Source organism: Harmonia axyridis, chromosome 2 (assembly GCF_914767665.1).
Source record: "Harmonia axyridis chromosome 2, icHarAxyr1.1, whole genome shotgun sequence".
Taxonomy (NCBI): Eukaryota; Metazoa; Arthropoda; class Insecta; order Coleoptera; family Coccinellidae; genus Harmonia; species Harmonia axyridis.
In genome coordinates, this window is record NC_059502.1 from 7510689 (window position 1) to 7524173 (window position 13485).

Below are 13485 nucleotides of genomic sequence, written 5' to 3' on the forward strand. Positions count from 1 at the left end.
TAATTGAAATATTCTGAGGCCTTTATTTAAATCTATCTAAATCAGTCGGTAAAACATATATGTATATCAAATAAAAACTATCACACTTAATTACAAACACTGACATTTGCATTACTGGAGGTATCTTAATTAACATGAAAAAATATATGGGTACTAAACAATTTTTTTTCAATAAAAATGATTGCTTCATGCATCAATTTGTTAAAACATCGAAAAATTAACAGCTAACGGATATTTTGCTAATTTGCTTGTTCAAATTTTTCTTATCACAGATCGTTGCATCCATTCAGCTGACCATAAAAATCATTTCCAAGGGGATAAACCAGTCCTATAGATTGAAATTCGACAGTGTCTTGATGAAAGGTGTGAATCTTTCTCTGTCCATTTGATCCTGAAAGAAGTATTCAAGTTAAATGAATTTTTCGATAGTTTTCAGCCAATTTTATCATTAGACCGAGTTTTTATACTAGATTTTCTTATTGGAAAACCCTGAATTATATGCTGAAAGGTCTTAAGTTTTTCTAAGATCTTTTGAAACGAAAAAAAAGGGAAACAATGAAGTCAGAAGCTTTCACATGTATATTTTTGCTTCCATATACTCAATTCAAGAAAATAACATCACGGCTTGCAGACAATTGAGGTATTACATACTAAAGGGTGTTTTTTTAGAGCTATAGAACTTTAAATTGCAATAAAACAACATGAATTTTATTTATCCGCAAAATAATCTTGTGGAATTACATTTTAAATACGATTTCTGGTATATGACCGCCACGGCTGACACGGATGTAGTCCAATCTGGACGTCCAATTTTCGATGACTTTTTCCAACATTTGTGGCCGTATATCGGCAATAACACGGCGAACGTTGTCTTCCAAATGGTCAAGGGTTTGTGGCTTATCCGCATAGACCAATGACTTCACATAGCCCCACAGAAAGTAGACTAGCGGTGTTAAATCGCAAGATCTTGGAGGCCAATTCACAGGTCCAAAACGTGAAATTAGGCGGTCACCAAACGTGTCTTTCAATAAATCGATTGTGGCACGAGCTGTGTATCATGTTGCGCCGTCTTGTTGGAACCACAGCTCCTGGACATCATGGTTGTTCAATTCAGGAATGAAAAAGTTAGTGATCATGGCTCTATACCGATCACCATTGACTGTTACGTTCTGGCCATAATCGTTTTTGAAGAAGTACGGACCATTGATTCCACCAGCCCATAAAGCGCACCAAACAGTCAGTTTTTCTGGATGTAACGGTGTTTCGACATACACTTGAGGATTTGCTTCACTCCAAATGCGGCTGTTTTGTTTGTTGACGTAGCCATTCAACCAGAAGTGCGCTTGATCGCTAAACAAAATAAAATGGACGTAGTGCGCGATACGTTTTCCGCACAGAACCATTATTTTCGAAATAAAATTTCACTATTTGCAAGCGTTGTTCAGGCGTGAGTCTATTCATGATGAATTGCCAAACCAAAGTGAGAATAAATCACTTGACAGCTGTTAAATCGGTTGCCATCTTGAACAGTAATGCCAATTTGAAGTTATATACCTCGAAAAAAAACACCCGTTACTAACATTCGATTCTGGGGAAAGGGTTCTTCGTATGCGATTGGAATTGCAGCTTCCTGGGTAGCTCGATTGGTTAGAGCATCGGACTAGTGATACGGAGGTTGCGGGTTCGAGTCCCCATCGAGAAGGTACTTTTTTCATAGTTGAAAAATTATCTACAAGCCGTGATGTTATTTTCATATGTTAACAAACAGACGTTAGATCATTATTTTCATACTCAATTGAGTATTTTAAACACAAATCTGAACTGCAAAACTTCCTTGGCTGGAAAGTGTGAGAAGAAACAAAATGTCGTTTGTCACTTTTTTGGAACGATCTTTTTTGGACACAAATGAGCATACAAAAAAATTGGTGAATTTTTTCAACGAAAATTTCTTCCTTTCTATCTTTATGCTTCTTTGAATTATTTCAACCCTTCCAACAAAAAAGCAGAAAAACTAACTGGAAAAATCAGAATTCAGCTGTAAACAAACTGACACAAAACAAATAATGTTCTTAAAACGGTAACAAGTTGTTACCACGTCAAAAATCACGTGATTTGTAATAACTGATATACTACAAAATCTTACTTTCTCATTTTCAATGTCATCAATTTTTCTTCTATCCAACACCATATCCTTCATTTCTAACTGCGTCATATTTTCAGATGAGTCACTTCGGTAGATCCAATTCGTTTTTTTTTCCAATTTCTGAATTATTATTTCGGTTTGTCCCTCTTGTTTTGGCAAGAACACCGCGTATGATTTAGGGCTATAATTTGCTGGTATTCGGGCTTCGTTGTCGGAGAAATAACAGCGAAAACCAACTCAACCTCATCCATACTGTTAGGCAGACAACGTTTGATTCCCTTGCAACATCCAGCATGTTCACACCTGTATAGGACTGTCTTCTGGGGGTATATCGTCTGAAAAGATTCGATTTATATTAATATCAAATAAACTTTATCTGATTTCCACATTAAAATATGATGTTATTTCATTGAAAAAGCATATGTAATACTTTGTAACAATAAGCTCCGAGCCAACCAGAAAAAACACGTTTTTCCTTGAAAAAACAGTGTCTTATCAATGCACGAAACTCGCTATCCATTTTTCAAACAACAACAAATGTAGCGCCACTTAACCTTGAATATGTCATCCAAGCATAACTCTATGATCCGAAATTTTGACACGCATCTATACATCTATTAGTGATGACGTCACACACCGCCATTTTAGTTCTTCTGTCAGTGTTCGGAATCCAAACAAACAAATTTTCATTCAAATTAGTACGTTGTCGCTGAAGAAATTGGCTTATTTTGATAAATAAGATTATTTAAGGAACGATTTTACTATTAATTGATAGACAGAAGGCACGAGATTAATGCCATATACTGGCATTAATCGATTCGAAGTTCGAACTTGAAGTCAAACTAATAAACACGGCTTTTTACAAAATCTGGGGAATGATACAGGATTCAAACTTACTGATATTAACCTCGTTCCTTCTGTCTATCAATTAATACCGAAATCGTTCCTCAAATACTCTTATTTATGAAAATAAGCCAATTTCTTCAACGACACCGTACTAATTTGAATGACAATTTATTTGTTTGGATTCCCAATAGTGAAAGGAGAACCAAAAATGGCGGTGTGTGACGTCACACTAATAGAGCGTATTGAAGCTTGGTTCATAAGAACCAAGTGCTATGGCACTGTCGTCTGTGCGCCAGGCCTAAGACTTATTGAGTGACGTGGTAATTATTGGAATTAAATTTCTGACCACATTTTTTTTAAGTTAATATCTGCTGAATTCACTGGTATCAAATGAATTTATTTCGATTCAATTTTAGATTTACTTGATATGAATGGGTACATCTTTGATTTCGAAGCCCCTTCCTCACTGAAAAAAAAATCAAGAGGTGTCAGGTCAGGAGTTCTCAGTGGCCAATGTACTCGAAGTGTAGTGAGGAAATACTATTGAATTTTGGTCCCGTAGTAAAGCTGATTTCAACACCTTTTACTGATTAAACAGTTCTAAACATCAGTTTATGCATTCTTTCAAAAACTGTAGAGGTTATTATTGTTTTTGGACGAAATCAAAACGCATTTTATGTTATCAATTCATTGAGAATTTTCACCAAATCATTCATAACACTATCCTCATTCGAAAGATTTCTCATTGAACCTGAAATTATATAATGATTTTAATCTCGGCAGAGATTCAAAAATGAAGTTGACCTCAAATTAATCCTATTTTATCAGGAAAAAATATCAATACATTTAATTATCGAACATTTATCTCCTATTCAGTTCGATCTTCAACTTTCAAACGTTCGCTCTAATCAATGTTCATTAAGAAAGACAAGATGAAGAAACTCTTTTCCAGTTTCATATCATCATCTTCATTATTCAAGTGACTTGAGATCCTGTATAATAATATATAATCTGTCAGAATAAGTAATTCCGGGATCAACCATAATATTTAAAACTATTTCGATAACAAAACTCGAAAAAAAATAAAGAAAATAAAATAATACAAACTAAAACTTGAGAAAAAGAGTACATGTGTATGAATTATTTCCCTATTCCTACCCATAGAAAGGTATAAACAATCATTTTCGTATAATTCACACTTTTCCGTCAATGCTCAACCTTGAAAAATTAAGATAAACATTACCATATGGTGAAATACTTCTCAAAATGCTGAAAAATGTTACTGTTTGCTCATTATCAGATCCTGTTGTAGCAGCCATTGATGCCACAGGGTATAACCTGCCAACGTAAGCGCTGAACATATTACAAAATGGCGAATGCGCGAACGCACTACTTATGCCCCATAGTAAATAAAAGTTTCATATTAACTCAAAGTTTATTGGGGTAAATACCTAAAAATATCAGAAAACATTCAAACCACGTGAAACAACCGATGAGAGAAGGATCGGAATATTAACCCTTAGATGCCAAAGCTTGGATTTCAGCAGGTAGATACAGAGTTTCTTATTACTAAAGGGTGTTTTTTTTAGAGCTATAGAACTTTAAATTACAATAAAACAACGATGGATTATTCGATTGACATGAATTTTATTTATCCGCAAGATAATCTTGTGGCATTATATTTAAAATATGATTTCTGGCATATGACCGCCACGGCTGGCTCGGATGTAGTCCAATCTGGACGTCCAATTTTCGATGACTTTTTCCAACATTTGTGGCCGTATATCGGCAATAACACGGCGAATGTTGTCTTCCAAATGGTCAAGGGTTTGTGGCTTATCCGCATAGACCAATCACTTTACATAGCCCCACAGAAAGTAGTCTAGCGGTGTTAAATCACAAGATCTTGGAGGCCAATTCACAGGTCCAAAACGTGAAATTAGGCGGTCACCAAACGTGTCTTTCAATAAATCGATTGTGGCATGAGCTTCGTGACATGTTGCGCCGTCTTGTTGGAACCACAGCTCCTGGACATCATGGTTGTTCAATTCAGGAATGAAAAAGTTCGTAATCATGGCTCTATACCGATCACCATTGACTGTAACGTTCTGGCCATCATCATTTTTGAAGAAGTACGGACCAATGATTCCACCAGCCCATAAAGCGCACCAAACAGTCAGTTTTTCTGGATGTAACGGTGTTGAGACATACACTTGAGGATTAGTTTCACTCCAAATGCGGCAGTTTTGTTTGTTGACGTAGTCATTCAACCAGAAGTGCGCTTCATCGCTGAACAAAATTCGCTTATGAAAATCGGGAACAACGGCAATCTCATTTTGGGCCCATTCGACGAATCTACGCCTTACTTGATCATCGTTTGGCTTCAATTCTTGCACGAGTTGGATTTTGTAAGCACGCAAACCAAGATCCTTCCGCAAAATCTTCCATAAAGTGGATGGACACAGATCCAATTCCTGTGCTCGATGGCGGATAGACTCATTCGGGTCTTCCTCAATGCTACGCTCTACAGCAGCAATAGCTTCTTCTGTACGCACCGGACGGCGTCTCTGGGGATGCGAGTTATCAATAAGAGTAAACGTGGTGCGAAAACGTTTCATGGTTAATCGAATTAACTGCTCTGATGGACGATTTTGTCGACGATAAAATGGACGTAGTGCGCGATACGTATTCCGCATAGAACCATTATTTTCGAAATGAAATTGCACTATTTGCAAGCGTTGTTCAGGCGTCAGTCTATTCATGATAAATTGCCAAACCAAACTGAGAATAAATCACTTGACAGCTGTTAAATCGGTCGCCATCTTGAATAGTAATGCCAAATTAAAGTTATATACCTCGAGAAAAACACCCTTTATATCATTCATAATAATATAGAAAAATTGTGAATTTGAAATTATATCACAAATTGACAACGTCGTCTGAACATAAATTTCGTATACTCCCTCTATCTATGTTCATTACTCTATGGTTGAGACCATTATAGTACAAAATTCGAAAATTACAGACAATGTGACCAAATGTTAATAGAGCGATCTGTTTAGATAAAAATATACCTACCCCAGCAACTGTCCTTAATGTACTATTCCTTGGTAGAATTTCGTTGAGATCGAAGCTACGTGGTTGCGGGGTGCTGCAGGTGAATCTGTCCACTCTTGCGTTGTGTTCGATCCAGGGTTCCACGTTCCGTTTTGTACATATGATGGGCATGATCACTATCGAAATCAAACAGCATCCAATAGCAGAGAATCTTATCATATCGGAAATTAATACTAACTATCACAGAGACTTTGGGGTATGAACTTTGATCTGGGCCAATTTTCGACCTGAAATCAGAATAAGATCATGGCCTATTAGAAATTGTGAGATAACCAGAACAGAAAGAAAAATCCGGTACAAATGGTTTTTTATTTGTTGTTATTGAGTGCAGATTTATTATTTCATGTGCATATTCCTTATATTCCAGGATGAATAGATGAAAAAAAGGAATATATGGAAATCTCTTCAATCTAACAAGTTTAAACTGAAAAATTGTTTTTCAAAGAATATTAGATATCATATTTTACAAAACTTACAATTTTGTCTTGTACCACACATAAACTTTTCATTATAAAGGGTTTTCCATTAGGAATGATACAATTTGCAGGTTATAATGGCAACACTGTATGTTATTGTTGTTTTTGACTTTTCTTAAGTCATTTGCATTCAGCAGGTTATGTAATATATTCATGAAAAGGTACACGTTTCAACAAGGTTCAGAAATTTTTATATCAAAACTAGTGCTTATTTGTGAATACTGAGATAAATTCAAGAAGAATCCATGGATGACAGGTTTGATATAGGTACTTACTATTCGTGGTAGACAAATAATCTTTGTCAGTGAAGAAGTGGTATTTCAGGCAAATAGATAAATATTTATTTATCGATAGATGTATCAACGTGAAGGGTATGTAGACCCTTATCAAGAAAGACTCACTTGAACTTTATATATAAAAGACCATACATTTCTTAATTCATTGTTATACATTGTTTAGTTTTCCAGAAAAGCCCTTATCTTTATTTGGACTTATCTGATAGGTAATATGCTCAAAAGAGAATATCGTTTACACAAAGATTTAAAAAAAATAAATCCCCTTTAAAACCGAGTATTCAAGACACGTGCTGATGTTGAATACTATAGATAAGAGAAAAGAAACTATACAGGCAATGAGAGCAAGAGCCCAAATTCCAAAAATTATGTCACGGTATTTTTATATGAATTGATATCGTAGAGTGATTCAGAAACTTAATTTTTTTTATCAATGATCGAATTCGTGAGAAAGGTCATGGCCTCGCGATAACAGTTCTCAATAAAAATTCTCCCTACCGATTGATAAACAAAAAGTTAAAATGCTGACGCTATTCAACATTCCCCGAAAGTGAAAGTTTTGAGCGATAAGAATCATTTTGGATCTTTAAATTAATAGTGATAGAAAATGGGGTAGCTATATCACATAAATTGATCAAATAAATATCTCCATCAAAAAATCAACAAATACATTTGATATTCATCAAAATAAAAATGAAATTCAAAAATTGTTGGTCGTACTTAAATAAATACTCTAGAAACAATTTAGCCCAAAGCATAAAATGGTTCCATATAAATGGCTTTTCAATGAGAGGTTAATTTTGAGTAGCCCGCTATCTAGACAACTATCTCTTTTGAAATTTTTGAAAATAATATCAAGAAGTATCAAGCAATTTGTTTTAACCATTTTCATTGAAATAAACATATATTTATTTTATTTATTATTATTGATGTCGTCCAGTGGTTGTAAATATATCATCTAACCTCATAAATGAGCCGAAATATAAGTCGAGCAAAATTTATATTTGAGTTGGCAATAATAATTTATAAATTCTGCAAATTCTTTCACACAAATCAAAATATCAGAGTATTCTCTCGAATTTCTGGCATAATATTCACACTATGAGTTTCTTATGTGCAGAGTGTAGACTAAATGAAAATTCACCTTTCAAGAAGTGGTTTTTGAGTGATTTCAAAATAAACATCCATGAGCAATTAGTATTCAAAATACAGCTTATCAAGTTTTAAAGAAAAAGTGGAAAGTAATTAATATTTAGATAAGGTTGTTAGATCAAAGGCGTCGGTAAGCTGGATTTTACCGACGTGGCCATAATAATACAAACACATATTACACATTCTTCGGATCATTTCAAGAAAAAAAAGTCCTATAAACATGGTCCCGCAAAGGCTTTGTTTTCGAGATACAAAGTATTAAAGTTTGATTTTTTTACAATTTTTTTTCTCATAGCATCTTCCTTTCACAAGATATTCAACTTAAATTTTCCATAGATATTCCAATTTAAAGATTTCATCATGTGATACGCTAATTTTAAATGAAAATCTACAGGGTATTAATTCTTCTGGAAAAAATCTTAGAAAAATGTAAAAAAGAACTTTGGTCCAATTCTACTCTTTTTGGTTTCTTGTAGTTATGTCGTATCTGCTAACGATTTCGAGAAAAAAATTCGAAATAATTCTCTAGTTATCCTCAGGAAAATCCAAATTATTAAAAAGATCCAGTTAGTACCCTATTATGAACAAATTATTTATAAGTTTTGGTTCTTAATTACCTAACCTGTAGTGGAGATAAATTGATATAATCATCACAAAAAAGTGGGACTACATTTAACACCCTGTATCCGAAAAAAACAAAGCCTTTGCGAGCTCACGATTGAAGGACTTCTTTTTCTTTTATACAGGGTGTTTCACGTAAGCGGGTCACTGGATTTTGTGGCAAAATTAAAAAATGGCCCATCAATATGATAGTATTTTTCAAGGGCTATCCAAATATGGTATTGGAAAAACTATTGAACAGAGTCCGAATATGTAGATAAAGTAGTAGTTTTATATTTATTTCAACCTATTCCATTCAAAATCAACCTGAGGAAATTCAGATTCCATATTCATAAAATATATCTATGTTGTCTATGGTTGTATAAATATTTGATTGCCAAATTTTTGAGCTTTCATTCTCGGTCAAATCAAATTTTCTTCGGAAAAACGATTTTTCCTCAATAAATTTTCATGCTTGGGATCGATAGTTTTTCCGATAACATATTTAGATAGCCCGTGAAAAATACTATCATTTTCATGGCTCACTTTTCAATATCGCTCAAAGGATAAGCCACAAAATCCAGTGACCCGCTTACGTGAAACACCCTGTACCTCAAATTTATAAACTTTTCGTCTAGAAATCACCCAAATAATCACCCCTCCAAGTTCGCATACTCACTGAATCAATACCACGCGTACGATAAAAAAAATCTTCACAAAACCACCAACCTTACGGTCAAAGTCAGCCTGCCTCTTTAATATCGACCGGGCAAGGGGTCAAGCGTGGAAAAACGATATAACCCTCTTCTGGTCCTGGCACGGAAGCACCAAACACGAAAAAAAACCTTTCCGCTCACAAAGGAATCACTATTGTAGGCGCACAGCCTTCCCGGCAACATTATTCAAGAGATATCTTCAACGCGCTGCTTCAAAGTAAACACCCAGCCACCATTTCTTCTAGATAAAGGCGACTCTTAGAGGTTTAGGAGTCAACTGATAGGGTCTGTCGGCGTATCGCGCTCGGATTCTAGGGAAACGTTGATCCTTCGATTTCGGATCGACATTGGCGCGGCTTTTCGAAATTCGGGGTTTATTAATAGAAATACGGGGCCAGCCGAAAGATGTTGCAGGTGGTTGGAGTTTATTTCTGCTTACGACGCTACCGCTCGACAATCGGTGTGATTGGTAATTGGATTTCTCTGTTAATTTGACCAAAAAAAATAAGGAAACCGGTGACATGAAGTTTGGAACTTTTTGGATAACACCTCAGAGTAATAAACATAGATAAAGAAAGTATATGTCATTTTCAGTAAGCAAATTTTGTCCCCAACATGAACTATCAAATTTGACGTGAAGCGCGAGGAAATGAAAACATATCAGTGATACGATATTTCACTCAATTCGCGAGTTTCTCCACAAAGAACGCACTTCTTATGTCCCATAGTGAATCAACGTTTTATATCAACTCAAAATATATTGAGATGAATACTTAACTATATCAGAAATTTAGAAAACAAACTTCAAGCGCACCTAACGACGTGAAACAACCGCCGACACTAGGAGATCAAAAGTTGCCAAACCTTGGATTTCAGCAGGTAACGGGTGTTTTTTTCGAGGTATATAACTTCAAGTTGGCATTACCGACTCAACCGATTCAACAGCTGTCAAGTGATTTATTCTCAGTTTGGTTTGGCAATTCATCGTGAATAGACTCACGCCTGGACAACAATTGCAAATAGTGCAATTTTATTTCAAAATAATGGTTCTGTGCGGAATACGTATCGCGCACTACGTCCATTTTATTTTGTTTAGCGATGAAGCGCACTTCTGGTTGAATGGCTACGTCAACAAACAAAACTGCCGCATTTGGAGTGAAGCTAATCCTCAAGTGTATGTCGAAACACCGTTACATCCAGAAAAACTGACTGTTTGGTGCGCTTTATGGGCTGGTGGAATCATTGGTCCGTACTTCTTCAAAAACGATGATGGCCAGAACGTTACAGTCAATGGTGATCGGTATAGAGCCATAATTACTAACTTCTTTATTCCTGAATTGAACAACCATGATGTCCAGGAGCTGTGATTCCAACAAGACGGCGCAACATGTCACACAGCTCGTGCCACAATCGATTTATTGAAAGACCGCCTAATTTCACGTTTTGGACCTGTGAATTGGCCTCCAAGATTTTGTGATTTAACACCGCTAGACTACTTTCCGTGGGTCTATGTAAAGTCATTGGTCTATGCGGATAAGCCACAAACCCTTGACCATTTGGATGACAACATTCGCCGTGTTATTGCCGATATACGGTCACAAATGTTGGAAAAAGTCATGGAAAATTGGACGTCCAGATTGGGCTACATCCGAGCCAGTCGAGGCGGTCATATGCCAGAAATCATATTTAAAATGTAATGCCACAAGATTATCTTGCGGATAAATAAAATTCATGTCAATCGAAAAATCCATCGTTGTTTTATTGCAATTTAAAGTTCTATAGCTCTAAAAAAACACCCTTCACAATAAATTACCCACGTCAAGTAATTCCTTCCTTTGGATGGGATAAACTTTGACTGATCAGTATTTAAAGCAAATGAAGAGGCCAGAAAAGAAGCAAAAAATCATTTCATTGTCCTCGAAACCTTTATTCTTTGGTAGAAGGAAAGGTACCTACAAGAAAGAGTTTCAGGAGAAGGAAAACGCCAAAAGAGAAACCCTCTGGCGAGATCTTCCTGGCTTGAATCATTCCAAAAAGTTTATTCGAAACTTTGACACTGCGAGATCCAAGAAGTATTTGGATCTTAGCAAGATTATACTAAACCTCCTCACTGGATCCCTCACAGGGCATTGTCGCCTTAGGAAGCACCTCATGAGAATGGGTCTAGCAGAAAACGAAGAGGACAGATTCTGTGGGGAGGAGGAAGGAACTCCAGATCACCTGATGAAGGGATACCTCGCCAGCACTAGCAAAAGCGAAATTTGCTTTGGACAAGAAACTTGTAGAAGTGAAAAAGTAGCCTCATTGAAGCCAACCCAGATACTGGAGTTCATTAGAACTCTGGAACTGGAAAGCGAGATCTAGATCACGTAGACCAATGGATCCTCTTTAAATTAAATCTTAAACTGAGAGATTATACTACCAAATACTGAGCCATACTTGGTTCCACTCTCAAATTTGTTCAGAATACGACGAATAGTTGTCTATATATTCTTCTGAAATTATCAATTATCAAAAATGACTCACTTGAATTTCATGAAAGAACACATTTTTAAATTCCTTTTTACGCATTGCTTAGTTTCCCAGATATGATATACATATTTTTCGTTGCACTTATCTATATTTGACCTTATCCGAAAAAGAATGCGATCGAATAAGAATATCGTTTATGCAAATATTTAAAAATATATCAACGTCACTTATGAATCAGGAGAAAAACGTATAGATACACGCTAAATCTGTAATCACGGAATCGAATCTGTGATCACGGAAAGAATGAGTGATTATTTTCCTTTATTATTCTTGAATTTTCTATGGTTCTAATACATTGATCAGCTTTCGCTTTGTTATTTCATATAAACACTCACAATTTTCTATGCTTCCTTATCGTTTGACATAATTCCCCCTTCAAATGATAGAGCTCGAAAATAAGTAAAAAAATTCTATCTTGCGAAGAAAGCTCTCCTAATTTCTAATGGAAAACCGACGCCTGCTAAGTTACGATGTCTAGACGCTAACATTGAAGCGATGAAATATAAGTAGCAGCACACATTTTTCCCATCGATGAAATCATAGATCTGAAAATAAGTTTCAAATAAGCGGGAATCACCTAGTGTTGAAATACAGGTAACATCTGTTCTTTTCTCTCTCTCTCGGGTTTTGTGTAAACTGCGACACTCTCGGTGGCTATTTTTGAACCACATTTCACATCATCTAATCTTGGCGTTACATTGATAACGCCAACGGGGTTTTCATATGATAATTGCTAATTTATTAATGACTAATTGGATTAGATGAGAGCTGAGTTCGATCATACACGTAATTAGCATTGTTAGAATTGTTGTTCCATTAGTTTTTCTGACCATATCGGTTTATCATTTCTATTAATAAACATTTGGAGTCAAGAAAAATCAGGAAAGCATCGACGTGAATTCAGGTTCATTGGAACGCTCGATCATTTATGCGCCAATTGTGCCCTTAGAGACCACAAAGCTTTATTTAGTTAATAAGTAATAGGTAAATAGATAATAAGTTGTCTATGAGGACAATATTTGCAAATAAATGAACGAGCAATCAAAAGCTTCTGAATCTATGTTAGTGCTTAAATCATCTTTTTTCTTGAATTTCTGCCAGCTTGGAATTATTATTTTCCGCATGAAGGGTTTTCCAATAAGAGATTTCCTTTTGAAAAGCCCGCTATCTGGGCAGCTGTAACTGTCAAAGCTGTCATCTTTTGACATTTGACAAGTACAAACTAGGCCATTATTAAAGATGGAACGATACGTGCTTCAACAACCCTTTGAAATTGTTCAAATTCACAACAGAAATGGTGAAAATTTTGCAGTCACAGTTCGCAAAATTAAAGCACTCTTGGATGTCTTGAAGCACCTTCGCGGCCGGCAATAGTGAAATTGGTGGAAAATTTTGAGCTGTTGGGACAAGTTTTGTAACGATTCAACGGACCGTATATAATTTCGCCCAGCTCATGTTTGAGAAACGCCACTGATCCCCGATGTAATTTATCGAACACTATCGATTCTCATATTTGATACAGAGAGTGCGCGGAGATTGTCGTTCAATGTGGAAATTTTTCAGATTTCAGCTGAAAGAGAATTAATTAATGATTGACGACTGATTGAAAA

General features: G+C 35.7%; 1 long non-coding RNA gene across 1 annotated transcript in view; it reads right to left on the reverse strand.

Moving 5' to 3' along the window:
• Positions 1 to 13485, reverse strand: part of LOC123672157 — a 26174-nt gene continuing 12689 nt past the window's right edge. Inside the window, exons 2-4 of the long non-coding RNA XR_006746224.1 lie at positions 6068 to 6333; positions 2144 to 2478; positions 1 to 391 (exon numbers count right to left, since the gene is read on the reverse strand). This is a non-coding gene — a long non-coding RNA (uncharacterized LOC123672157). The remainder of the gene's footprint in view (positions 392 to 2143; positions 2479 to 6067; positions 6334 to 13485) is intronic.